Here is a 25,672-nt window from a genome sequence, read left to right as displayed (position 1 = left end):
CTTCATACTCACTATTTTAACAGAAATTAACATTTTATTTAGCTATGATGATTATGTATTTATTTAAAAAGAGCTTCCTCAATTTCTATTTGCTTCATATCACAGATAGAATAAATTATTTGATAGTACATAATTTAACATATTCTATAATAAGATTACCTTAATTTGAAGAATTTTTATGGCTAAACTATTTGAGGCGTGACGAAGAGGAATACCTAAAAATCGACTGATTGATGACATTAAAAATTACATTCTCCCTTAATGGGTTAAAAATTGGAGGCTCTTTGCACCAGGAAGAGATTCTCATGAAGAAGACATTGGCTCACACTGAGCTGTCGAGTCAGGATTGTTGATGATGAACATAATTTATGTAAAATTGTCAGTGTCTAAATTAAAGTTAATCACTAACTGAACCAATGGCATCGTTCAATAACTAAATTAAAATAATTTTATAATAACTGGTTTAAAAAACTGAAAACTTGAGTTAAAATTTAACAACCAATTAGATGCATGGGAATTATCATGCAGATAATTGTGTTAACAAATTCAGAGTGTTTCATAACGTTTAAAAATATCTATCAGTGAAGCAGTCCTAATTGATATTTTTAAAATCCCTTGTCAAAAATGAGCTAAAAAGGTAAACACATTAGGTGGTTCAACAAATATGTATCAAAAGCGGAAGTTACGAAGCACCCCGTATTAATAATTTTTTAGTCCTGAGTTTCGCTTTTATTTAAAGATTTTTAGTGATTTAATTTTAATAATCTGAATCGATATTACGTCGAAATGTGTCCCATGTTTGTGCAATTATTTGAGTTATATCCAAAAGTTCATGATTAGGAGCCAATGACTGAGTCCTTGTCCATCAGCTCAAAAATGATAGATCTAGTGAGCATCAAATTCAAAAAGAATATTTTTAATCTCATTAAATAAAATTAAAAAATGAAAAATAATAAGCGATTGGTAAGAAAGAAAAAATAAAAATATTTTAAACGTTTATCTCTTAGGGCAGTGGTTGGCAAACTTATTAGCCAAAGAGCCAAATATGAGTATTATAACAATTTTAAAAAAATTTGGAGCCAAATCTGCTTGTTTAGTTAACTTTTATTACACTAAATAAGTAGTACACTAAATAAAACTAAATTTCATACTTAATAAATGCGAACAATGTGCTTGCATCTCCTATGAAAGTTTGAGTAAGTCAGGTTTGTATGTTGTTGTTTTTAATTTTAGGCATGATTCCAAGTTCTCATCAATAAGACGACTTCTCAGTTTACTCTTGATAATGTCATGCTTGAAAAAGATTGTTCTCATATATATATAGAACCGAAAAGGGAAAGAACAGCAAACGCTAGCTTTTTCAGCTGGTCGTAATAGTCAGGAATACTATTCCAAGCGTTGAAAATGATCATGTCTTCCTTCTCCAGGTCATTCAAAGCAGACCACTTGTGTTGTGAACTAAGATCAAATTTTTTCTCCTCCAATATTTCCAATTCAACACAAAGACGTTCGAATTTAGAGCGCCATATCTCCTTTTTTTTAAATCCAGCAATTGTATCTAAAGCTACCAATGTCAATTTCAAAAAGAGGAAATTTTAACTCGGTTATCGTAGCATTAAGAGGGTTTTTGACAAATGCTGAGGTTGCTCTGCTGTTTTCTTACCAAGTTTTTTTTAAATTAAAATATTATTTAGCCTTCCGTGGATATTTGTTCCAGAGCTGCACTTAAGGAGCCAAAGAGCCACATGTGGCTCTGGAGCCGCACTTTGCCGACCACTGTCTTAGGGTAAGTAAGTTTTATAAATGGGAGATTCATGCATTTTATTTTTAATTTCAACAGTCATATCTAGAAGTTTACCAAATAAATAAATAGTAGATATATTTAGTAAGAAATAAAAGTAAAAAATGCTTTTAATGGAAATAAATTATATTTTCAACTGGTCACTTAACTAAACGTATCATTTAGGTTATGAAAATTCATTGTACAAATCGAATTGTCAAACGTTAAGCAAGGAATTCGTTCTAAAATTGAATCATTGTTTTTTATGAATAGCAATATAAAAAGAAATTAGCATTACAGAATATACCGCGTTAATATAATTAGATACTCATATTGATGACTCCCAAGTTTAAAAGAAAAAAAAAATGTACCCGAAATTAAGTGCAACAATTTTGAAATTGACCATTAATCTAATATTTCAGTAAATGTATATTAATAATAAATCTAATTTCAGTTCAATATTAAGCTATTCAATATTAAACATATTCTGATTATAATATTCATTTTTATTTCTATGAAAACAACTTTCTATTTGCGCATGTTATTTTCATAAGTTGAATAAAATGTACAATTAAGTCGGGTTATTGCCATTGGGGATTTTAATCTGGTATCAAACAAAAAAAAAAAAAAAAAATTCCCATTAAAATTGTTTAAAATGCGCATTTAAGATAATGAACATAGCTCAAAATGCATGTTTAACATAAACATATTTTTTAGCATTTTTCAAATAAATCGAATTGTTTACCATTGAATAATTTAAAGCTTGACTATCTGTTTTCAAATTTAAAACTGACTTTTAATTTAATGTTAGAGTAAAGAGTGAAGAGAGAAACTCAATAATAGCTATTAAACAAAGTGCTTGGAAAATAATTATTAACCGGATTCCAATTCTTAATATAAAAAATAATAATCATTTCCTTTTGCCGTAATTACGATCTAATATATATAGATTAGGAAACTGAATTTCTTTTTCTTCTTTTTTATTTATTTGCATATTTACATGAGCAAAAAAGCTTTTCAGGTTTAAATCAATTTTAGAAGGATTCAGTGCATGAAATTTAAAATTTTATTCAATTAAATAACGTGAAAAATGTAGAAATTCCTTTATAATAATAAAAATATTCCTGCAGCTGTAAAACTAAAAGTCATAAAAAGCATTTAAATATTTAAAATTTGATGGTAAAATTTTGATTTTTTATTTATTTGCATATTACATGAGCTAATAAACTCTTGAGATTTAAATCAATTTCAAAAGGGTCAGTGTGTGAAATTTAAAATATTATTTAATTGAATAAATTATTTAATTAGCAAAATTGCAGAAATTCCTTTATAATAATAAAAATATTCCTGCAGATGCAAAGCTATAAGACATAAAAAAATTCAAAAATTTAATAGATAATGATAAAAATCACGAACATTGCGTAATTTGTGTTCATGTCAATTTAATATATGAATCATATTTTGCGAGTCAAAATGTAATTTATGCTAAAAAATATAAATCACGAATTTTATCAGCCAATGATAATACTTTTTTGTAAGTTAATAGACAAATTTATATTCATAAATAAAGTTGATTCAACTAAAAGGAACCATTTGTGTGTATAGTTACAATTTTGGGTCGTAATTATACACACCATATTTAACTTATAAGCTTAACTCTTTTCAATTTTTTTAACTTATAAGGGACACGTATAATATAGAATTTCTATTATATCTTTTTTTTATTTATATATTTTTAGATTTAATGTAATTAGGTTAGTAGTAAGGGCAGGCATCTATGCGGCGGAAGTGATAGGCAGTCAAGGGGTGCTTATTTCTGCCCCAACCGGAAGTTGCTTATTTCTGCCCACCTACAAACCGGAAGTTGCTTATTTCTGCCCGCTTGCTTATTTCTGCCCGCCTGGAAATCGAAACTTCGTCTGCAGCGTCATGGGGAGCTTATTTCTTTTTTTCTTAAGCCTAATATATTTTAGTTTCGGTTTCTGTTTTTAATTTAGTTTCGTTTTTTTAAATATTATTTAATTTATTAGTTTTTTGAGGGTGGCATCACTTATTATTTTAATATTAGTTTTTAAGGATGGCAACATTTAGAAACTTTGTNTGTAGTTTAAGAGTTTGTCTGCTTTGTGACTGAAGGTCATATTTTTTTCTTAGTTGATTTAAATTTCATCGTTTTTAAAAGCAAAAATACCTTAACAGTTAATATAGTTAACATTTGTTGATTTAAATTTATATCGTTATCGAATTTTATACTATTTTCTGTCACAATACATCATATCATATAAAATCAACTGGCGAAGTTTCTCAAACTTTAAATAACATTACAGCCCCCATCATTTTAAGACATATGCATATAAAGGAAGCTGGAAATATTATAATTTTCTTTCGAAATTAAAAATAGTATATTTCTAAACCAACTTTACACTTCAACATCACATAAAAATACAAGGTGGGTTAAAAAAACGCGGAAAACATGCTTATAAATTAAAACACAAATTTCGATTCTCCGCGGAGGGTCCAGACCCCCATCAAGGCATCCCTCCAGGGGTTACATGGATTTCCAGCAGAGCGTGCAGCAAAAATTAGGCAAGAACTTTTAATGATATACCTTGTTAAGGAAAGCACACTTTCGGTTTGGTTGAGCGGAACAACAGGGCTCTTCCGAGGTCTTAAAACAGACGAACCGTGATCGACGTGTCTTTTAGAAAATTTTGTTCCAGAGGGCAATTTGTGGTCTGTGGAGCTCCAAGTTCGTGTCCCCCATTTGGCTCCAGGGGAATTTTGTGCAATGCTTTTTTATAGAAAAGCTAATGGTTCCTGCCTTCTAATAGCCCTCTGGTTACAAGTTTCATGCGTCCTGAAGTTTTCCATGATGTATTTTTATGTAATATTAATCCTAAAATTCGAGATGTTGTGTGTGGTAATTCGAATCAAACCAAATATTATGTGACCGTTTTCAGAAAAAAAAATGCGTTACCCGTTATATTTTAAACTAATGTTTGATTGACCTGAATTTTCATTGACCTAACCAAATTTATGATTTCTTTTTAAAGGTAATTTTTTCTCCCCTTTACATTTATCATTCTTTAAGGTAACGATATTAAAATTTGAAAAAAAAAAAAAAAAAAAATCGAAATTTTTAAGAGTTTTGCTAAAATTTTTACTTGTAATTTATTATTTTGTTACTTGAATTTAAATACTACAAATTTTTGGTGAAATTAATAATTTCTTTTTCCAAAAAGTTAATATCAAACTTTTAATTAGGCATATGCTTCTAAAAAGTACAAAAATTAAAGCATTTATTTTTATTTACGATAAAGGCAAATGTGATATTTAAAGGCAAATGTGATATTATAAACCCATTTACTCTTCGAAAAAATACCGAAAAGTGAATGGGTTTATAATATCACTTCATTTTTCGGAAAAATACCGAAAAACTGAAAATGAAACCAAAAAATAATCTTATTCGAAGCAATAAACATATTTTTAAAATACTTAAAAATATTTAGCAAAATATTTTTCACGCATAAACCATACTCTACCAAATTGTGTTAAAAATATTTACTACTATAAAAATGGATCTATTTTGATTCCAATTCAGCCAGTTTATATGTCTCTTAGACATTAAATAAACTGAACAAAACTGCAAAATAATTTAAAAAAATATTTTTCGCTTTTTTTCAAGAGATCAAAAAAATATATAAATAGACACCTTTTAATACATTAAGTAACTATATGGAGTTAAGGGTATTTTGCCAACAGGATTTTTTTCTTAAAAGAGGCTTAGCATAGTTATACATTTTCATTCAGTAATTTAAGACAAATATTGTCAAACATAGTATCGATACAATTCAAATACTCAAGGAGAATTTTATCAGTGTTGAGACAATTTTTACATTTAATAACATTGAAATTATATGGAACGAATTGTTGTGTAAAGATCATCTTTAGTTATATGTTTTATATGTTTATATTTAGTTTTTCTATCTAATATGCGGTGTATCCACACCGATATTTTTGAGTTAATTGCGTGAAAAAAGCATGATTAAAGAGTCCAGTTGTGCATTATCTGTTTATTTAACTAAGCGATGGTGAAATAGCAGTTTAACCCCTCTCCAAAGCGGGAGAGGGGGAACACATATCCCGTCTAAGCTGACGGATTTTAATTAGGCATGATAAACAACAAAAAGCCACGCAGAAACTTGTGCTCTGCGTTTTATAGGATGATTAAACAGAGTAAAAAGTCCAGCCATATGCTTTTTCTGTATTCTTACGCCTCATCAAATTTATTTATTACTCATAGCAAACCGTTTAATCTCTCCTTATATGGAAGTGAAACATCTTAAAATAACTTCTCTTTTGAAGTATTAATCTAATTATTATTCATTGGCATGTTTTTAGCCTTGAAGTCCCAAAATAGAATTTCTACCCTTATCCTTTACTAAAGGTATTTAATGAAAAGGAATGAAGTTTTAATGCTTTTATTAATACAAAAGTATTTAATTTTTGTATTACATATATATGGGTGATTCTCACGAAACATGACATTCACTGTCCCTTGCCCCAAGATCTAATACTATAATACTAAAAGAACATTTAAAAAAAAAATTATAAATTGCATTGCTGTTAGCATTTTAAAATGACTTTGCACTAGCATTGACTGTTTTGTATACTTAAAAAATTTAACTGAATATCAAAATGTCATTTTCCTGGCATATCCCAAACAATATTTCCAATAATAACTAGCTTCAAAACTTCCCATACATTCTTCAAATTCTAATTTTTTTAATCTTACCCTATGTAAGCATTTCTTGAATATACGCAGAGGGTATTGTTTACTAAAACTTCGTTTAAAATAATTTTTCAGTCAATAATTTGTTTGTCCCATGAAAATCTGTCATTTTCCTGGCTACTCTTATTTAGTGATTTATAACCAAAATAGATAGCGCCAGGAATCAATATCTTATGTTAATAGATTGATTAGATACCCTCCTATCTGAACATGTCTTGTTGCATGAATAAAGAACCAATTTTCTGGCTCAAAATCTATTTCAAAAATTTTTTCAAGGTGAGTAGGTTTTTATGCCTCATATTCCTGGCTTCTTTAAATCATTAATAACAAATTCTACATAGATTTATCTGAGTTATTTTAAGAAATACTGTTGTTTTCTGCAGAATATAAACGTCTTCGGCCAAAATATTAAATTAAAGTAAAGTTATATGCTATAAAATGGCGAATTTGTCATTATCCTGGCATATGAATGCCAGGACATTGAAGTGTTACCAGAAATTCTTTTTAACCAGATTTCTTCTCCTTTCAAAAATCTTTATTGCATTCCCCCCCCCCATGTTTTCTTTGTATTTTTAACTATGTGTAATTAAGCTATGTGAATATCTACAAGGCTTTAAATGTTTCTATATATATATTCAACCGTGAAAATAAAAAAAATGTGAAAAAATAAAAGATAAATAAAAAAACATTTAAAAATTTTCTGATAAAATTGGTTTAATGTTTTTATTTCTTATACGGACGTAAACAAATCCTTTCAATCTATCAATGAATTTATTTTGAATACACATTTCTTTTCTTGAGGCGGCTTACACTAATTTTCTTATGCTGCCTTCCGATTTGCTTGCAGCGCATGCAGACGCAATAAACTCAGCCACATTCGAAAATCTTCTTCAAAGGCATAACACCGACAGTCAAAACTATCATCAAGAAGACAAGGGGGAAAATTCTTGGAAACAAACGAACCGTTTGGAACAAAAGGCGATTCCATTCTAATCTCTTATTCGGCATATTGCACGCCTGAGCGAATGCTTTATTTATTTATTTGATTGGATAAAATAAAACAGAATTTAATATGCATTAACTTTTTTTTTTATTTCCAATATTATATATCCAATGACGACAGCCATGTATGTCATGCGCCCGTTCTAAAGTAGCATGACAGTTAAGGTTGTCCAATTTACCTTGACCTTTGAGAAGCTTTACAATACCTGTACGGCCTTGATCCCGGCTTGGAAGGTCAGAGATTTACGTAGATTTTTTTTTTCTGCTTGATACTTACATATCTTTGGTGTTAACTCTATAGGGGTCAAATTTTGTTGCTTTTGCGGGAAAAGGGTTAAAGGTGTCGACTTTTACTTTTTTTCCGTCATTGCATTTGTTTATTTATTTAAAAAGAGTGTTACTGTCTCCGTCTTGACAAAGAAGGTTTTGACTTCGGGAGATGGAGGCTCAAGATTAACTTTCTAAGTTCATGATGAAACATAAATACTGAGGATATCAGATTGAAGAATATCGAATGACAAATGTTAATCTGTCAGTTTTGTTGAAACTGACTTTTTTTCAGTGAAAAAAAATTCCTAATGTTGAGTAGAGATGAATAGAATTGAAAGTAATATATGTTATACTTTGAAAAAGAAATTTAGCTTTTAATAATTTACCGAAAAATACTATTTAAAACTATTGAGACAATACGAAATGGATCGAATATAAAATAAATTATTTTTAATAATCATTTAGTTTTTAATGTATTTATTAGTTTATTGAAGTTATTTAAACAAAATTAATTTTAAATATTTTTGGAAATATTATAAGAAATTATGTTTTTGATTTAATTTTTATCTAATAGCAGTCGTTGAACAGCTGACCCAATTTTCAGTGTCCGAGTACCAATGTTCAACTTCATAACATTGTAATTTTGAACCCAATCCAGAAGACAAGGGAATTCCTGGATCAAATATTGGGAGAAATTTGCCTTCGTGGGGTCTTTTTGTTGGAATTAACTCGAATTTTTGTTACATAGAGAGGTAAACCAAGGCAACCTACCACGGTTAACCTGACGGCAAAGAGGCTCTAATCGATGATCCGTTTACTACTGAATATATTTTATGTCAGCACCGGGAGCGGTAAATTCGTATGGACCAGCAATCGCTGCGATTCGAACCTGGGTACCTCATTGGGAGTCGAGCGCTCTATCCTCTCTGCCACCACGGAACTACGTTTTCGGAATTGAACTTTTCGAAGCCCAATAATTTTTAATTAAATTTGTGAATTTGGTTTTTTATTTAATGAAAATTTAGAGCTGACTTTACTGGATCCAGTTTTAGTTGAATTGTTGGAAAAAGGTTAAAGATGACGACTTCTACTTTCCCCCCGTTGTTTCATTTGTTTATTCATTTGTAAAGAGTGTTACAGTTTTCGTCATAACAAAGAAGTTTTTGACTTAAGGCTTTGATTTAAATCTTAGGCTTAAGATTAACTTTTAAAATGCATTATAAAACAAAAATACATCAGTATCAATAATATAGTGAGAGAAGTGATAATCTGTCAGTTTCAGAGAAACTAATCGATAAATTTTGACAGTCTTAGTGAAACTTTTTTTTCATTGAAATAAATTTAAAAATATTAAATAGAAATGAATTAAATTTAAAAGTATTTTTTGTGTTTATTTTTAATGCGTATAATTAATTAATTATTTAAAAAAATTGTTCAAGACATACAGGCCCGGACTGGGATCTAAGATCGGCCCGGGCATTTTAGAAATATCGGCCCGGCTCCTAATGCATCATTTTTAGGCATTTTTTACTAATAAATTCTCATGAACGTAAGTTAATTTATCGAAGAAAGAAAGTAGATAAAAATTTCTTAATAATCCTTTACAGAATATATTTCAGTTTAAAATACATGGTTCTTATGAGGAAATGTAGGTTGATAAAATCAAAAAGAAGGTGAAAGATGAAGAGTAAATAAAAAATAGTATTTATTATATTACACATACATGAAATATTCATATATGCATTTTTTTAAAAATAGATTTAATGCTTCTTCAAAAGTCATTAAATTAAAATTTAATTTAATGACTTTTAAAGAAGCTCACTATTTTCTGCCACTTTATCGATTATGTCGCCGCTATCTAATTTCATTAATAGATCTTTTTCCATTGCCAACACCATGAGAGCATTCAATTTATCCAAAGATAAAATACTCCTCATTCGATTTTTAATTACTTTTAATGTGGAGAATGCCACCTTTCACAAGTCACCTGACTTATTGACAATGTTAATAAAAATTTTAATGATAGATCAATTAAATTGTAAGAATTGGTCAATAAATTGAATCTCTGTAATATCTTGTAGCAACAAATAACACATTTTTTGCACGCACTGCGTGTCTCACATTTTAGACTTACTTCTTCCGTTTCCAAAGTAAAGTCGTTTTTATCTTCATTTGAATGATCTTCTCTGATTATTTTATAATCTTCTATGTCTGTATTTTTCAGTTTTTCCCAATGTAAAGCTAAAATTTTTAGTTCAATCCGCAAATTTTCACCTATAGCTGTTTCGTCAAATTTTAGCAAGAGTTTGCTTAACACATTTAGTTCGCCATATTGAAGCTTGTTAAGACATATTTCAGGGAAACGTTTCGAATCTAGATAAAAAAAAATCGGAGTACAATTTTCCATTTGAGGGAAACAGCGTTCCATTGACGCTACAACTGTGCTGAAAATAATGTTATGGGTGTTTATCTTAAATGCAGTGGCTTCATCATCAAGAAATGTTTCATTCGACGCTGTCTCACCCGGCATCAATTTTCTTTTCTTCAATCTTTTTTGTGGAAACTTTGTTTGAATTTCTATTTCAGTTCATTCAAATTTTTTATTTGCGCGAATAATTTAATCGTCTGCGAATTTTTGTACACCTTTAAAATCTCTCTCTATTTTTTGTAGTTCTGAGCACGTTTGTGATACCATTCCAAAAGCTTTTAAGATGTCTAAATAACCGGAGGTTTGCAAATATTGGGAGAGCAGTGTAGTTAATTAAAATATTGATGAGAATAATTTTGCTGCGATTACTATTTCATATTTGCAAAATGATTCTAAAAATATTTTTGCCTTTGCATGGATATCTGGCTTGAAATTTGAATTTTGTTGTAAAGTTTCTAAACTTGTAATCAATGTGACATATAACGGCTTTACAGTAGTAAAAATGAACCAAAAATTTTCTTTAATGCAGAATCTTTGAACCACCAACGGGTTTCTCCAATAGTTGCGAAACTTTTTTTTATTTCCGTGCTCGTTACTTTGTTCCCAGATGTTCTTGAGTTGGTGTGATTCACAGGAAAATACTGCGACGCTATTTAGTAAGCTGAAAAACGATGCACTTTCAATTAGTGCATTCGTGGTATCTCCTAAAACTAAATTTAGGACATGTGCATAACACCACACATGAATATGACCAGGGGACTCTTTGGAAAGCCATGAAGAAAATCCTTTATATTCACCTTGCATATTTGCAGCCCCGTCAGTTGAATTACCGATGCACTTTGTTATATCTATATTACAAGACTTTAAAACTGAATCCACTAAAAAAACATATTTTATCCGGTTGAAGATTTACACTCTACGACAGCAAGAAGTCTTTCATATACACGATCGTCTTCACATATCGTACTATAATTGAGCATTGATCTTAGCATGAAATATCCTGTGTTGTATCCACTTGTAAAGAAAACATACCAGCTGCTTGCACTTCCATACTAATATTCTGTGTTATAAGTTGTCCAATTGATTGAATAATTTTATTAATGGTGGATTTGGAAAGAAACGTTAAAAAAAGACCTTCTGCCTTTGCTCTTTTGTGACTCATGAAGTTTTTTGTCATGAGACTCATGAAGATTGTATTGAGACTCATGAAGCTCTCAATACAATCTTTCAAATGGTCTTTCAAAGTATTATCATATTTGCTAAGAAGAACAACAAGTTCCAAAATCTTTTCAATAGTGATATTGTTAATTCCCGCAAGTAGCCGGAAGTACCGGAATTTGAACACAACTTTGACTTTTTTTAATTGAAACCTATATCTTATTTGGCATCATTGGAGAGAGATTTTCAAAAGAAATAACTTTTACTTAAAATATTTTTTAATATCTCTTACTATTTTCACGATAATAGATAAGAAAAAATACATATTAAATAGATTTTGACATATTCACTTAAAAAAAAAAATTTCGTCATAATGTCTTATAATTTCATTAAAAAACATTCGTGCTTTTCTTTCCATGTTTTATGAAAATTGAAGCGATTTTGATAATTCAAGTTAATTATTTTTTTAAAAAATGATGAATTGAAGTAAATAATCAGATTTTTTTCGTATCTATTATCTTGAGAACAGTAAGAAATATAAAAAACAATTTCAAGTAAAAGTTACTTTTTCTCGAGAACCCTCTCCAGCCAAATAAGATATAGGTTTCCTGTTAAAAAATCAAAATTGTGTTCAAATTCCGGTACTTCCGGGAATAAACAATATCACTATTGAATTCCTTGGGGTCGATTTAGGTATCAGATTTTTTTTTATTTCAAACTGATTATTTGCTCCATTCTCGAAAAAAATGGGTGGCACGCATGGTCAGAATCACCCTGTATATTAAATCATTATTAATACATGTATCATATATATGTTATTTAATATTATTATTATCTGCACAATATTATTTTAAATTCAAGCAATGTATAAAAAAAAATTTTTGCCCTGGTGGCTCAGCCCAACCGGCCCACCGGGCATTTGCCCGGTCTGCCTACTTGCCAGTCCGGGCCTGAAGACATACATACGGATCCAATTTGATACAAATAAACTAGTTTCGAATTTATTAAAAATGTATTTATTTATTCATTGTACTATATTAAATATTTCAAAAATATTTTGTGAAGATGCTTTATGAATTTAAATTTCTCCGACATAAAATGATTCTTATTTTCGTTTAGAATTTTGTTTTTAATTTAAGTGCAATAATAACTTTTTATAAACTATGGAATTATCACAAAGTTTTTGGCTTTTGTTAAAAGAAAATACTCTAAATAATGCGTGTAATATTTCGAACTGTACAATGTGAACACAATAATGATTATGATGACAATAATTATTATTATTTTAAATTTTTCTACATGATGATACAGTAGGATCTCAATTATCGTAAATAATTAGGAACGAGCCTACTTCGGAAAATTTATGTATTCGGATTATGGAGAGAACAATGTTTTTCAACTAATTTTCAATCAATTTGCTTGAAAATTTAGTTTCTTTTTCTTAATAATCGCACTAATATTTAATCACTATGTGATCATTAAATAAATATATTTTTACCATACAGCAAAAGAGTTATTTTAGTTTTAAATTTGCAAGCATAATTGCTTAAGATATTGAATAATTGCTCCACCCTTTCTTTTTTGAATAAACCACTTGTATAGTTGATTCCGTTGATTTTCAATATTGATTTCTATTTCCTTTCAAGCTTTCCTCCGATTCCTCGCATATTGCGATATTATATTTTTCTTTCACAAGTAACTAATAATTATCACTAATAATTTTTTGATAATAATAATCGCTAATAATTTTTTGACATTAAATTTTTTGCTCAATTCTAATATTCTTGTTTGTATGTCCCAACATCTGGAAAACAATTATCAATAAATAAAAAGCTTTCAGACGTATTTTCCGAAATAAAAAATCAAAAACAGTGACGCATTTAGCACTATCAAATAAAGATTTTTAAGTAAAAAGTAAAACTTCGGTAAGAAAAGAAAAAACAAACAAATAATAATAAAAGAATAAGTGAGTCATACTTGTGAATCTTTTTTTACAATTTTTACTTTAAAATTTATTTTCATTTTGAGAATGAGAAAAACTTGTTTTCTCCGTTTGCATTCAATTGTTAAGTTCGCCAAATCATCGTTCATTTACTTTTATTTTAATTCTTTTCCTTAATTGAGTACTTTATAGTGTGAGTACATTACGTGTGTTCGTTTTTAAATCTACATCGGATATATTTTGACCTTCTCTCACTTATTTAAAATTCAGTCCATTAAAACATGCAATGTCTAATAATATATAATTTATTTATTTGCAGATACATAATATTTGACATTTTTCATTTATTCTTGTAGTGCATAAAAAATAGACAATTGGTCAGGTTCAATAGTAATGCTCTTTCTTTAGGTAGGACGAATTTGGTTCTAGATAATAGAGGTCAGCTTACTGAGGTGATCAACTTCACAGGTTTATCTGTACAAATATTATGATTGCTTTGTTTCTAAATCTACATCGGATATATTTTAACCTTCTCTCACTTATTTAAATTAAGTCAACTAAAACATGCAATGTCTAATGAAATATATAATTTATTTATTTGCAGATATATAATATTTGACATTTTTCATTTATTTTTGTAGTACATAAAAAATAGACAATTGGTCAGGTTCAAGTTAAGCTCTTTCTTTAGGTAGGACGAATATCATTCTAGATAATAGAGGTCATCTTACAGAGGTGATCAACTTTACAGGCTTTTCTGTACAAATATTATGATTCAATGTTGACGTAATATTCTGGCGAATGTTATAAATTGTCAATTTAATTACAAATATTACATTTTATTTGACACATTTGATTTATTTCTGTGGTGCATACAAGACAGACAAGAGATCGGATAAAACAAAAGTATTGCTCTTTTTTTTATTATGTTAGGATAAATTCGGTTCTAGATAATAAAGGTCAACTTACAAAGGAGATATCATTGTTTAATGTTGATGCAATTTTTTTCTGTGTGAAAATAATTTATTTGCAATATTTAGAATATTTGAATGAAATTATAATAATTATAATTATAATATTAAATAATATTTAGCATATTTGATTCATTTTTGTGGTGCATACAAGATAGACAAGTATTGATTATAAAAGTATTGCTCGTTTTTATTATGTAGGATAAATTCAGTTCTTGATAATACAGGTCAACTTGATAGGTTTCACTGTATTAATATTATACGCTTCAATGTTGAAGCGATTTTTTGCGAGTGTAGGCATTATTGGGTTTAACTGAAAACGATCAATTTGGTGAGAATTAAATTCAACTACTATTATTAATCAAATTACCCGAATAATACATTTTTAATAAATATTGATTAAAATATAAACTATTTTGATTTATGGAACATTTATTTGACGAGGCTTCCAAAACTTAGTTCGTTTAATAATGCAAAACGTTTTTTTTATTCTATAACGAAGCTCTTTTTTTCCTTTTAAATAAAGAAAAAAGAAACATATTATGGGTGGATTTTAACACAGTGATTGACAAAAGTAATTTTTTTCCTACCATGACACTTGTGGCAATCTGTCATAATTAATGACATGTTGTAATTGCATCTTTTGTATAATGAAACATTAGATTTGAAAAGTAACATTTGAATGAACTTTCCCCCCATCGTTATCAACATATTTTTCGTTTCTGAAATCGGATCAAAGTTTTTGTTACCTGATAGAGTTTTCATTGCTGCGATGTTTTTAATGTGGCACCCTCTTTTCTATGTGAAGTATCTGAGTGCCTCCCCGGAACATGTCACGAAATCGTGTAGAAGTATAAGAGCTTCATTTGTAGCATTGCATATCATATTGTAACAAATCTGAAAGTGGCTAAAGGTGGCAATTAGGCTTAAGAGGACTCCATGCCACAAAACTTATCGTCGCCAACTCTTTTTCACATCAATTATTAACCATCTTTCCATCTTTTTCACTTTTAAGAAGGAAAAAATTAATTAAGGCAAACCTAGAGGAAGCCGTAAAGTTTCAATTGCTAGAAAGAAAGAAAAAGAAACATTTTTAAATACCTAAGTGCAAACAAATTTTTGGAAGAAAACTGCTCCTTTGGGAAATCTTGAGTTCTCATAATTTATTACCATTTTGATATTTTAAAAATTTATTTTCAGTTCTTGAAGCTTCATGGCTTATTCTAGGTTGGTTCGAAGTCATTTTTTCTATATTTTAAATTTTAAATCAGCCATAGAGATGAAAAAGAATTCGCGACGAAAAGTTATTCCCCGCGTTATGGTTTCTTCTTAAGCTGACATAATTGAAATTTGAACCATCAATGTACTATTAAAGAACATCAAATTTTGTTAATTCTAGCAAAGGAGGCTTCAAGCATCCGAATAATAACCTTTATAATTCGGGACCTTTGGATAATAATCCGGCAAGATAATCCCTTTTTTATGTAAAAAATGCACTAAGATGTGATATGTTATGCACAATTTAATTGCTTAATAATTAGTACTTATCAATGACATCATGGATAAATTTATAAGAGCATGATGATTGTCCACTTGAAAACTTATTAATTACGTAAAAAATTATTTAAATGATAAAATTTTTTTCTTTAGAATGCTTAATAATTGCTAATATGACAAAATATTTTTTTCTAACTTAAATCAATGATAAAATAGATTTTTTACTTCCCTTTTTATTTCTGTTTAAGCATTTTTATTTACATATCGCATAAAAAAGTACATACTTTCTGTATGAAAAGTGCATACAATGTTAATTAATCAAATATTTATTGCGAAAAGATTATCTTGGAAATATTTTCCATTTTCAAATTATTATTTTGGCTTTATTATCTACATTGCTAATATAAGAAAAGTTCTTTTACTATTTTGAGAATTTATAAGCTCGAAAAATAGAAAATGAATGGGAGGAAATTAAAAGGAGAAAAGAAAAATACGAGCTTTCAAAATTTTGATGCATACGTTTTGAGACTAAGAAGATCATAGCTACGACTCTCAGGTTCAAAAAATGAGGAACCAACACATATTGGTGAACAACTAATGAAATAGTGAACCAAATCAAATGATATTTTATTTGAAATTAAATTAAAAGTATGGCAGAAACGATGATAACAAAAAGGCAATGGCACGAGCTCAAGATCATAAATTAATGGACATCACAGAGATATAGATTTAAAATAATGTAGGGAAATAGCACTTACGGAGTTTTCAATATGGGATATAAACAAACCACTTAGCGAGCATTAAATAAAAAAATTTTAAAAAAATTTAAAAAAAGGACTACTTTGAATAACTTTTTAGCGCATTACTTTTTTTTTTAACTTATGTATTTCAAAATGCTGAAAATTAAAAGTTAAAGGGGTTAAAGAATAATTTTCGACTATATTTTAACTATGCAGTTGATTATTCCAAGTCATGCATGAAGAAAGAAATTTCGGTGGTTTTATCAAAATGTAACATTATTTCTGTAACGTTAGAAACATACAATTTTTTTTATAAATTTGTGCTTGTTAAATCGTTTTGACACAATCTATAAGTTTAGTTTATTGTTATTATTATTTATCAACATCCAGTATTATTTATCAGCATCTTCAATAATTGCATAGATTTCAGACGGGGATATTGAGTCTACAAGTTAGAAATCTCAACTTAGAATCACTCTTTCTCTCTCGCCAAAAATGTACAAATGTTGAGAAAATTTCTAATTATATTAATTTTAAATGTGTTTCATTTTCAGAAATAAACAAACAAAAAATATTCTCGAAAATTAAATAAATACAATGCATCTAAAGAGTATTTTCTAATTAATATCAAATTTAATTTTTTTAAATTTTTACTAAGAGTAGTAATTTTTTTTTAAAAAAATGAATCTGCTGTTTATTTTCGATTTTTCTTCTTTCTTCCTCCTTTAATGAAATCTATTTTCCACCCCTATATCAAAAATTTCACCTGTTCTTCCACTTCAAGTGCAAAAAACAAAGAAGAATAAAAATACTTTAATAAAAATTAAATTAAACCGGATTGAGAATCTATTTTTCACTCCGCACGCGCCATTACGTCATGACGCACGCGCACGGCAGCATCTAGGGAAACGCCCACAAAAGGGATTGGAAAAAAAGGGGGAAGGGGGTAAATTGTTGATCATGTGACCCCTCCGTCAGCCAAGACCGATCTTCGTGGAACGCAAAGCTCGCAGGTGTACCAAATGTTGTCATTTCTGCAAAGCGTGGAGTGTTGTGAAGTTGGATGGTATATTAGCTTTTGCTTCTTGTTTCAAAAGTGCTAGAGTTTAGAGGTGCGCGCTGTCTGCTTCACGTGAAGAGCCTTTTTTTTTTAATCAGTGAATTTTTATTTTTGTGCGAAAGGGAATTTTTGAACCGAGTTTATCAATCTGGTTTCTTCTTATATATGTTTGAAAAATAAATGAAAGAAATTCGACAGGTGAAACTTGATTGAGATTTTTGTTTTATTTTTCCTTACGAGCGGGAAAAGTCCTTGAACAGGTGAGTTTTATTTTATTATCATTATTGTTATTATTTTAATTTTTCTTCTGAAATATCATTGATATTTTTGGTAATTGAGCATGAAATCGGTATTTTTTAACAACTGTTTAATCATAATTTTTTCATGAAGTATGTTGAAGTCTTGTAATGCACACTTTAATCAATTATTTTTATGGTAAAAGAGATATTTAACTTCTTTCCCTTTTTCAATGATTTCCTGATTTGCAAGGATTGTATAATTTAAGAGTAGAATATTGTTATTTTACGTATACATTAAAAGCTTATCAATAGGATATTTGATTGATATTGGAAGTCGATTCTTGTATTCTATTTATAAATTAGAATATTATAATTTATCCGTAAATGAAATTGAAATGCATTGACAAACAGTTTTATTTAAGCATAACACTCATATGCTTAGAATATTAGTGAGGTAAATTCTTTTTACAAATAATTTTGGGATTAGTCAATCTTAATTATTTAAATATGTCCAACTGATTGATCAATTTTACTTTATACATTATTTTAAATATATTTGTGCTTTCTTGATTTCCTAATTTCCCATTATAAAGCACATAATCAATGAATTATAAAATAAACAGTTGCGTTTCCCGCCAACTGCAAAACCGCGAAGAAAAATGTGATTTGTTTAGCACTGCAGGAAAGATTGCTATCTTAGAATCAGTGCAGAGAAGCTTGCACAATGAAGGAATAGGAGCTCTCTCAATTTTTTTTCCTTCTATTAAATAGATTGAATATACTCTTAGCATTTGAATTAACAGTATAGTTTCAAAAAATTCATATTTATTTATGGTTGTAGTTTATGAAATTAAGATTGACAATGTTATAATACATTTCATCTAAATTCTGCCTAATACTCTTAATTTGAAACGAAACAACCTAAAAAAGATATGTTAAATAAGTTTTTCGAAATTTTTTCATGTTATTATGTTTGAAAATTGTTATAATTTAAAAGCTGTTTTTGTTTAAAGACCGATTTCGTCATTATAATTTTTTTCTGTTAGATTATCTACCCGTTATAATAGTTTAAATTTGCAGGATTGAAAGTTCTAATGATTAGGGTGTAAGTTTTTTTAACTTTTTAATCTTTCAGAATTTATACCAACGCTTACAATCCTTATGCCACAGACTATTTTATTATTGTATTGAATGAAAAAAATCTCCCATCTGTCAAACGATCACAGAATTACTAATTATCGTCTGCTGTTGAAATACCATATAAAATATAACAAATAGAAGTTAAATAGTGCAAAAATCGTTTTTTTTTTCTTATATAACTTAAGAAGTGTTCTTTTTAAATCTATAAATCATCTTTAAAAATTAGGCTCAGCATTTGTGTAAACATTTTTTTATTCGTTTATTTACTTTTTGTTGCAATAAATTTTGTGAGTTAAAGAATCGGTTTGACTAAATAAATAAAGACCTTTAGAACGATCTATTTCATCACAATTTTCACTCAGCAAACAGTTTTATATTTGTTCTAAATTTCAATTTTGTTAAGTTTATTTTGTTCTAAAGTATTTACTGATGGGAAAACTGGCTCGTGAAGAACACTTGAATGGTACCTGATTAGATGCTATAACTCTACTGCTACTTTTGTTAGAACCCATTTTTTTTCATACCAAAATGGTATTTGTTATGCTTGTGGCATTTTCATCACCATCTTTAAAATACCTTTACACTTTTTTAGATCTAAGGTTCAACAATTCAAACTCATAGTACATCGATTAACAACAAGGTTTATGAAAAGACATATTTTACCTTATACCCTACTGAGATCCGAACTTTCTACCAGGGTTAACAAAGTTAGAGGAGAATGGGAAAAACCAGGATTTGCTAGTGAATTTGATTTATGCTTGAAAGATCTGGGAATAGTCCTTAAAAATTATATTTTTTTTAAGAAACAAAAACCTAGAAAGTTCCTATAACTTTATAACCAGTCATAAAATTGTCAACAACAATAATCAATAACTGCGATTTAAGTTGAATAATTCTACACTCGCTTACTGTATAAATATTCGAATTTCTGTGGGGAAAAAAAAATTAGCCTTTTTAGTGACTTTTTTGTTCTCTAAATCCAATGTTTAATATCAGAAATAAAAATAAAAAAAAGTTCCCCAATGGAAATTTGCAGCATTGTATGAATAAAATGTGGTATGGGATTATGTTGAAATTCAAAATTCCTTGAAAAATCCGAAAGTTTTATTTCTAAAATTAAATGGGGAGCTTATCTACTTATACGGCTACCTGAGTCATTCTTTATTCTATATTAAAGGGGAAAAAATTATAGTTAACATAGAGTTAAAGTTTAATTTTCAATTGTGGGGTTCCAAGTTCAAAATTTTCCCTGGCTAAAACTTTATTTTATTTGTCCTTGTTCTTTTTTTAATTACTTCGTTATCCAAGTAGTTTAAAAATTTAAGTTTTATTTTTATTTCTTATAGAGTATTGTTTAAAATACTTTGATGAAATGTATAAACTTAAACCGTGCCAGCCAAATACCATTAACTGCATAAATTAAATTACACATGTGTAATTTAATCTATGTAGTTAATGCATTAAGGTTTTATGATATCATACGAAATATTTTATTAATTTAATAGATAATAGTGCAAATCAAAGCAACCTTAAAAATTAAAATAATAACAATAATTCAAACGCTGTTAAGAAAAATTAAAACAAAAAAAACCCTAAAAAGGGGGTAAAAGACCGCAATATCGGATTTTTGTAATACTTTCCAAATTGCATATTTGCACAGTTCAATTTATTTTAAGAAAATTTTATTGCTGCTAATTCATATTTTGATTTGTATTCTATATTATTTTTACTATCAATTTTTAAGAACACTTTCTCTAGAAATTTATGTTTTACTATTAAACGAACCGGAAAGCAATGTCGTTTCGGGGCATTAAATATTCGTTAGACCCAAAAACCAATACATTATGGTTAAAAATAAAATCTTAATAACAAATATCAAATTCCCCGAAAACGACATTACTTTCCGGTCCCCCTAATATAAGGATAATTTTCATAATTTAATTATCATCATAATTTATCCAATGGAATTAAGGGAGCGTTTTGTTACTCGTCCGCACCCCTGCGGTAAAGAGTTTTGTTTCTTTTATTTCCCTTCTGCACTTGACGCTTTGGAGAAGTTGAATTTTTGCATTTATTACTTGACAAAACTTGTTTTATAAAACAGCACTCCTTAAAAATGCTACTACAAATCACACCACGCAATGAAATTTTTTAATTTTTTAAAACCCCACAAGCAAGCGAATTTAACTTAAGTTTTAGTAATAAATGTCTAAAAAGTAAAAATTTAAAGAAAAAAAGAATCTGAACGAGAGGGAAAGAAAAAACTAAACCATCATAACCTGGATTACGCAAAAAAGCTGCCCAACAGACCCAATGACTCGACAAACTACATTCACTACTTTGGAAATGGCTTTTGATGGTCAGACAACTCTTGTGTACCCAATACGTGAAAGTCACTCCGAAAATAATCAGTACGTCGTCATTTTGATTACTAAAGAGGAGAGAGGGGAGAAAAAAAAGGGCGTTTTTGTAATACCCATGGGTTGATTCATATAAATCGTGATGAGTATGCACCTGTCATGCTACAGGTGAATTTTTGTCGCTTATTACGATCGGAAATGCATAATCTCATTTTGCATGTATAGGTAGAGAATAATAGTGAAGAGTGCATGCATAATGGTTGATATGGGTTGTAACCTATTTTTAATAACACTGAAATAATTGAAAAGAATGTTCAACTCAGTTTCTATTTTATTAGTTCACAAGGGTTTACTCGTGCTTTCTTTTGTAATTTTTTTTTCTTGTCTGAGCAAATTTATGCACTATGTCTGGCACATTGGATTAAGTGATATGACAGGGCAATTTTACCATCTGCCAATGTAATTTTTCCAGTTCTAAGATTTTTAAAAAATAAAACTTTGCCTTTCATATTTATTCCACTTTTTATTTTAAAAAACTAAAATCTCGGTGTTACAGGTTTAACATAGTATGTTATGTTTGCAATAGCCAGTTTTTTAATTTTAAAAAAAAAATAAAATTTCTAAAAGTTAATAAAATTTGGAGTAAGTGTGGAGTAAAGAAAAATATTAGTTCTTTTTTTTTAAGTTGGGTTATATGCATTGACAATGACATTTATGAATGATGAAATTTCCCGTTGGTAATTTCATCATTGTATATGAGATTTGCACAGCTGTCCTCTCTAAATTAATGCCTTTTTTCATCAATTTTAAATATTTTTTTCTGAAACTATTTGTGATAGAATAATTATTGCGAGTTTACATTTATCAATACGTTGAACTTGTATCCAGATGTTAAAATAAATGTATGTAGGAAAAAATGCATAAAAACATTTCTAAATTAACTAGATAAGTTTAAAAATATAATACAATTTCTGTTGGTGTGAAGTTTTTATTTTTTTCAGCTTATTTAATAGTAATATGCTTTTAAAGTTTACGGCTTTTTCTTAAGACGATAACATTATTTTTTTTTGTATTCTTTCTGCAACACCTGTATCTTGTGGTAATGTGCAGTTATGAAAAGTTGAATGGTTCCTCAGGGTTTTCCTTCTTGGACTCCATTTTTAAAAACCTCTGGGCACCCTTAAAAGATATCTCCTCATAAAATATTTCTTCTTTCGCCCCCCCCCCCGTTTATCTTTTCTTTTTTAGTCGCACGTTGTTTACAACAGCGCGTGATTTTTTTTCTTACCATAGGCAACATACTGATGCAACTGATTCCAACGTTTTTGCCATTAAATTCAATCCAAATATTTTCGTTTACATATAATTTTGGAAAAACTCCTCTTAAATGTTACTTTAGTCATTCGCTCCGATATCATGCTTTTATTATAAACATACCTTGTATGGGTGAAGAGTAATTAGTTTTTACCATTAATGTGAACTCTACTTTTAGCGATTGAGGCACCAAAGGCTATTCAACACTTTCTTGCCCTTTTTTTTACATCCATTTAGTAGTTCTTAATTTTTTTTCATACTACATTAGTCTTGCTTAGCACGGAAAAACTGCCGGCAAACTATGTGTAACCTCAAGCTTTGTGTTTCGGTTCGTTAGTTTTTTCATCTCTTTTAACTGAGTTTTTCAATGATTACCCAGCTACTTAAGCATTCTTTTTTTTTTTTTTTTCCTTTTTCTTAGACGAAAGAATCAAGTAAGTGTGGAATGTTCAGTTCCTTAAATGGCTTTTTTTTTTCAATGAAAAAAAATCGTTGTTTAATATTATATTGTTAGAGATATTTTGTTTTATGCAAATTATCTGTTTTATGCAAATTATCTGTTTTGTGTTATGCAAATTATCTGTTTTGTGATATGCAAATTATCAGTTGTAAAAATGGAGAATTTTATTTCATAAAATGGCAACATCTTTAAATCTTGCTGTAAAAACATATTCGACACAGAGAGGAAGATCAGTCAGGTAAAAAGACGAACGCAGTGGTAACAGGCTGTGGGTTCGTTCGAGATTTCACAGAATTCAAATCAGTATGATACTGTTGTTCAGTAGTAGTTTACAACTGCTATGCTTTTATTTAACGGCAAAGTAATCCGCATATTTTATGTAATAAATACTGTTATTGATCTTTAAAGCTTCGTCAAGTCTAAGAATCTGCTCAGAAAGAACAAATCACAAATTTCGAGAATGTGTTGTCAGAATCATTAAATAAAACTGCTTTCCAAGAGTCCAAAACACTGCATTCTGTAGGGTTTTTTTTAAAATTAGAATAAAGTTACATCTTAATCTAGTATATTAAGTTTTTATGCATTAAAACTATTAACTATAATGTTCTATTAATAAATTAAAGCTGTTTATTTATCTATTTATCAAACATTTTTATCTTATTTTTAAATATTTATTTCAAGCGTTTTCTGTTGAATTTTCAATTAATCATTTCGCTCTGAAGAAACTATTTTTTTATTTATTTTCAAATTTTTGTGAAAAAAAATTCAATTATAAGTTTAACAAAAGGCAGTGCTGATTGAGGAATTTCGACTTTGAAGCTGAAAACAAATTGATTATTTCTTACATACCTTAGATAAAGACTTAAATTTTTTTTATTTTATAATGCAGAAGCTTACAACGGAAATGTTTATTGTTTTTATTAAAATATCAATTTCTTTTACAACACCGTTTGATTAGTTTACACTGCTTGCTTTTATCGCTCTAAATTATTTAATACGAACTATATTTAAATACAATAAAAAAATATTGTGGATTTTGAATGGAAAATTTTTATTTTTGGTGTAAAAATCTGTTTAAACCAAAATGATTATGGAGCAATAGTGGGGGTTGGTGAACGAAGCGAATAGGCCTGCATTCCCTAGTCGTATTATAAAATTAGAGTAACATCACAAAATTTTTAACGTGATTCCATCGTGAAATTAAACTGAAGAAAACAATTTAAGTATGCGCTATCTTTCTGAAGACCATGTCATTCGTTTATTATTGGTTGAAATAATGGTTGTTTTAATAAGCACGCAGGAAGTTAACTACAAAAATTTATAAATTTTTTTAAAATTTTAATCAAGCTTTAGTGTAAACAGAATTATGTAAAATAATTCTTTAATATTATTTTTTATTCAATTGAAAATAAATTACATAATTTTATGATTAATAGCTGTAATAAATTATTCAATCAATCTTTTTTTTCTTTCAAACAACGATTTTCAGATTTTACATCCCAAAAAAGGTGTTAGTTTAGAGTAATTTGTTTCAGTGCAACTAAACAATAAAATAAATCAGATGTGATTACAAATGTTTTTCATTCCCTTTAACAGGATTAACCTAAAAAGTTTACTTTGCGCCCTCAACAGAATAAACATTAGATTCGACTGACAAAACGGTGTCAAAAACTTCCGTGGATGATCTATAGACTCATACCTGTTATTAACCACTGAACGGAATAAATTTCCATGCATTTTTCACAGAAACAATGGAAGACCCACCCTTCATCCTGTAAAAATAGTATTGCCCTTTGTTCCACATATTTTGTTTCCACATTTGGAAAAAGAAATTCAGTAGCTTTAATGTTATGAAAGCAGATAGTTTAGATAAACTTGTTAGAAATAATTTGTTTGTAGAAGTAAATTAACTCCGTTATGATGTTTTTGAACGGCTACGTAAAATTCTAATTTCATTAATTGTGATAGACAAACAAGTTATTTTTTTATTTTCACTTTTAAAAAAATTTTATATTTAAATAACTCCCAGAGAACCTTTTCACAACTTTATTTTAAAATTTGGATTTTGTTATATAAAATTATTTTAACCCATATAGTCTATAAATGAGGATGGGAAGTAAGTACAAATTTATTTTATACCGAAATGCATATTTCTCCCTGTAAACAACACTGTGCTTTGACTTCAGATCTACTTATAAATGTTTTTTATCAAAATATTTTGTCTCGATAAATAAATATAAAGAAAAATTGTCCCTGGATTCTTAAAACTGCTTATGGCGCATTAAAATTGTCCATGTTACATTAAAATTGTTCCTGTTCCTTTAAAATTGTCTCTGGCTTTCTAAATTTGTTTCCGTATCCTTAATTTTGCTGTTGGCTGCTTATAATTGTTCCGGGAACTTTAAATTTTTCTCTGTCTCTTTAAAATTGTCCCTGGCTACTTATATTTGTCCCTGTTTCCTTAAAATTTCCCCCGACACCTTCAATTTGTCCATGGCTCCTTAAAATTGTCCCTGGCT

General features: G+C 28.6%; 1 protein-coding gene across 1 annotated transcript in view; it reads left to right on the top strand.

The window, feature by feature from the left end:
* The first annotated feature begins 17,524 nt into the window (after positions 1-17,524).
* Positions 17,525-25,672, top strand: part of LOC107454566 (uncharacterized) — a 92,886-nt gene continuing 84,738 nt past the window's right edge. Inside the window, exon 1 of the mRNA XM_016071810.4 lies at positions 17,525-17,900. The gene's annotated coding sequence lies outside the window, so the exon portion shown is untranslated. The remainder of the gene's footprint in view (positions 17,901-25,672) is intronic.

The sequence above is a fragment of the Parasteatoda tepidariorum genome, chromosome 2 (assembly GCF_043381705.1).
Source record: "Parasteatoda tepidariorum isolate YZ-2023 chromosome 2, CAS_Ptep_4.0, whole genome shotgun sequence".
In the NCBI taxonomy this organism is placed as follows: domain Eukaryota; kingdom Metazoa; phylum Arthropoda; class Arachnida; order Araneae; family Theridiidae; genus Parasteatoda; species Parasteatoda tepidariorum.
Note: the sequence above shows the minus strand (reverse complement) of the source record. Positions and strands in the feature narration are given on the sequence as shown.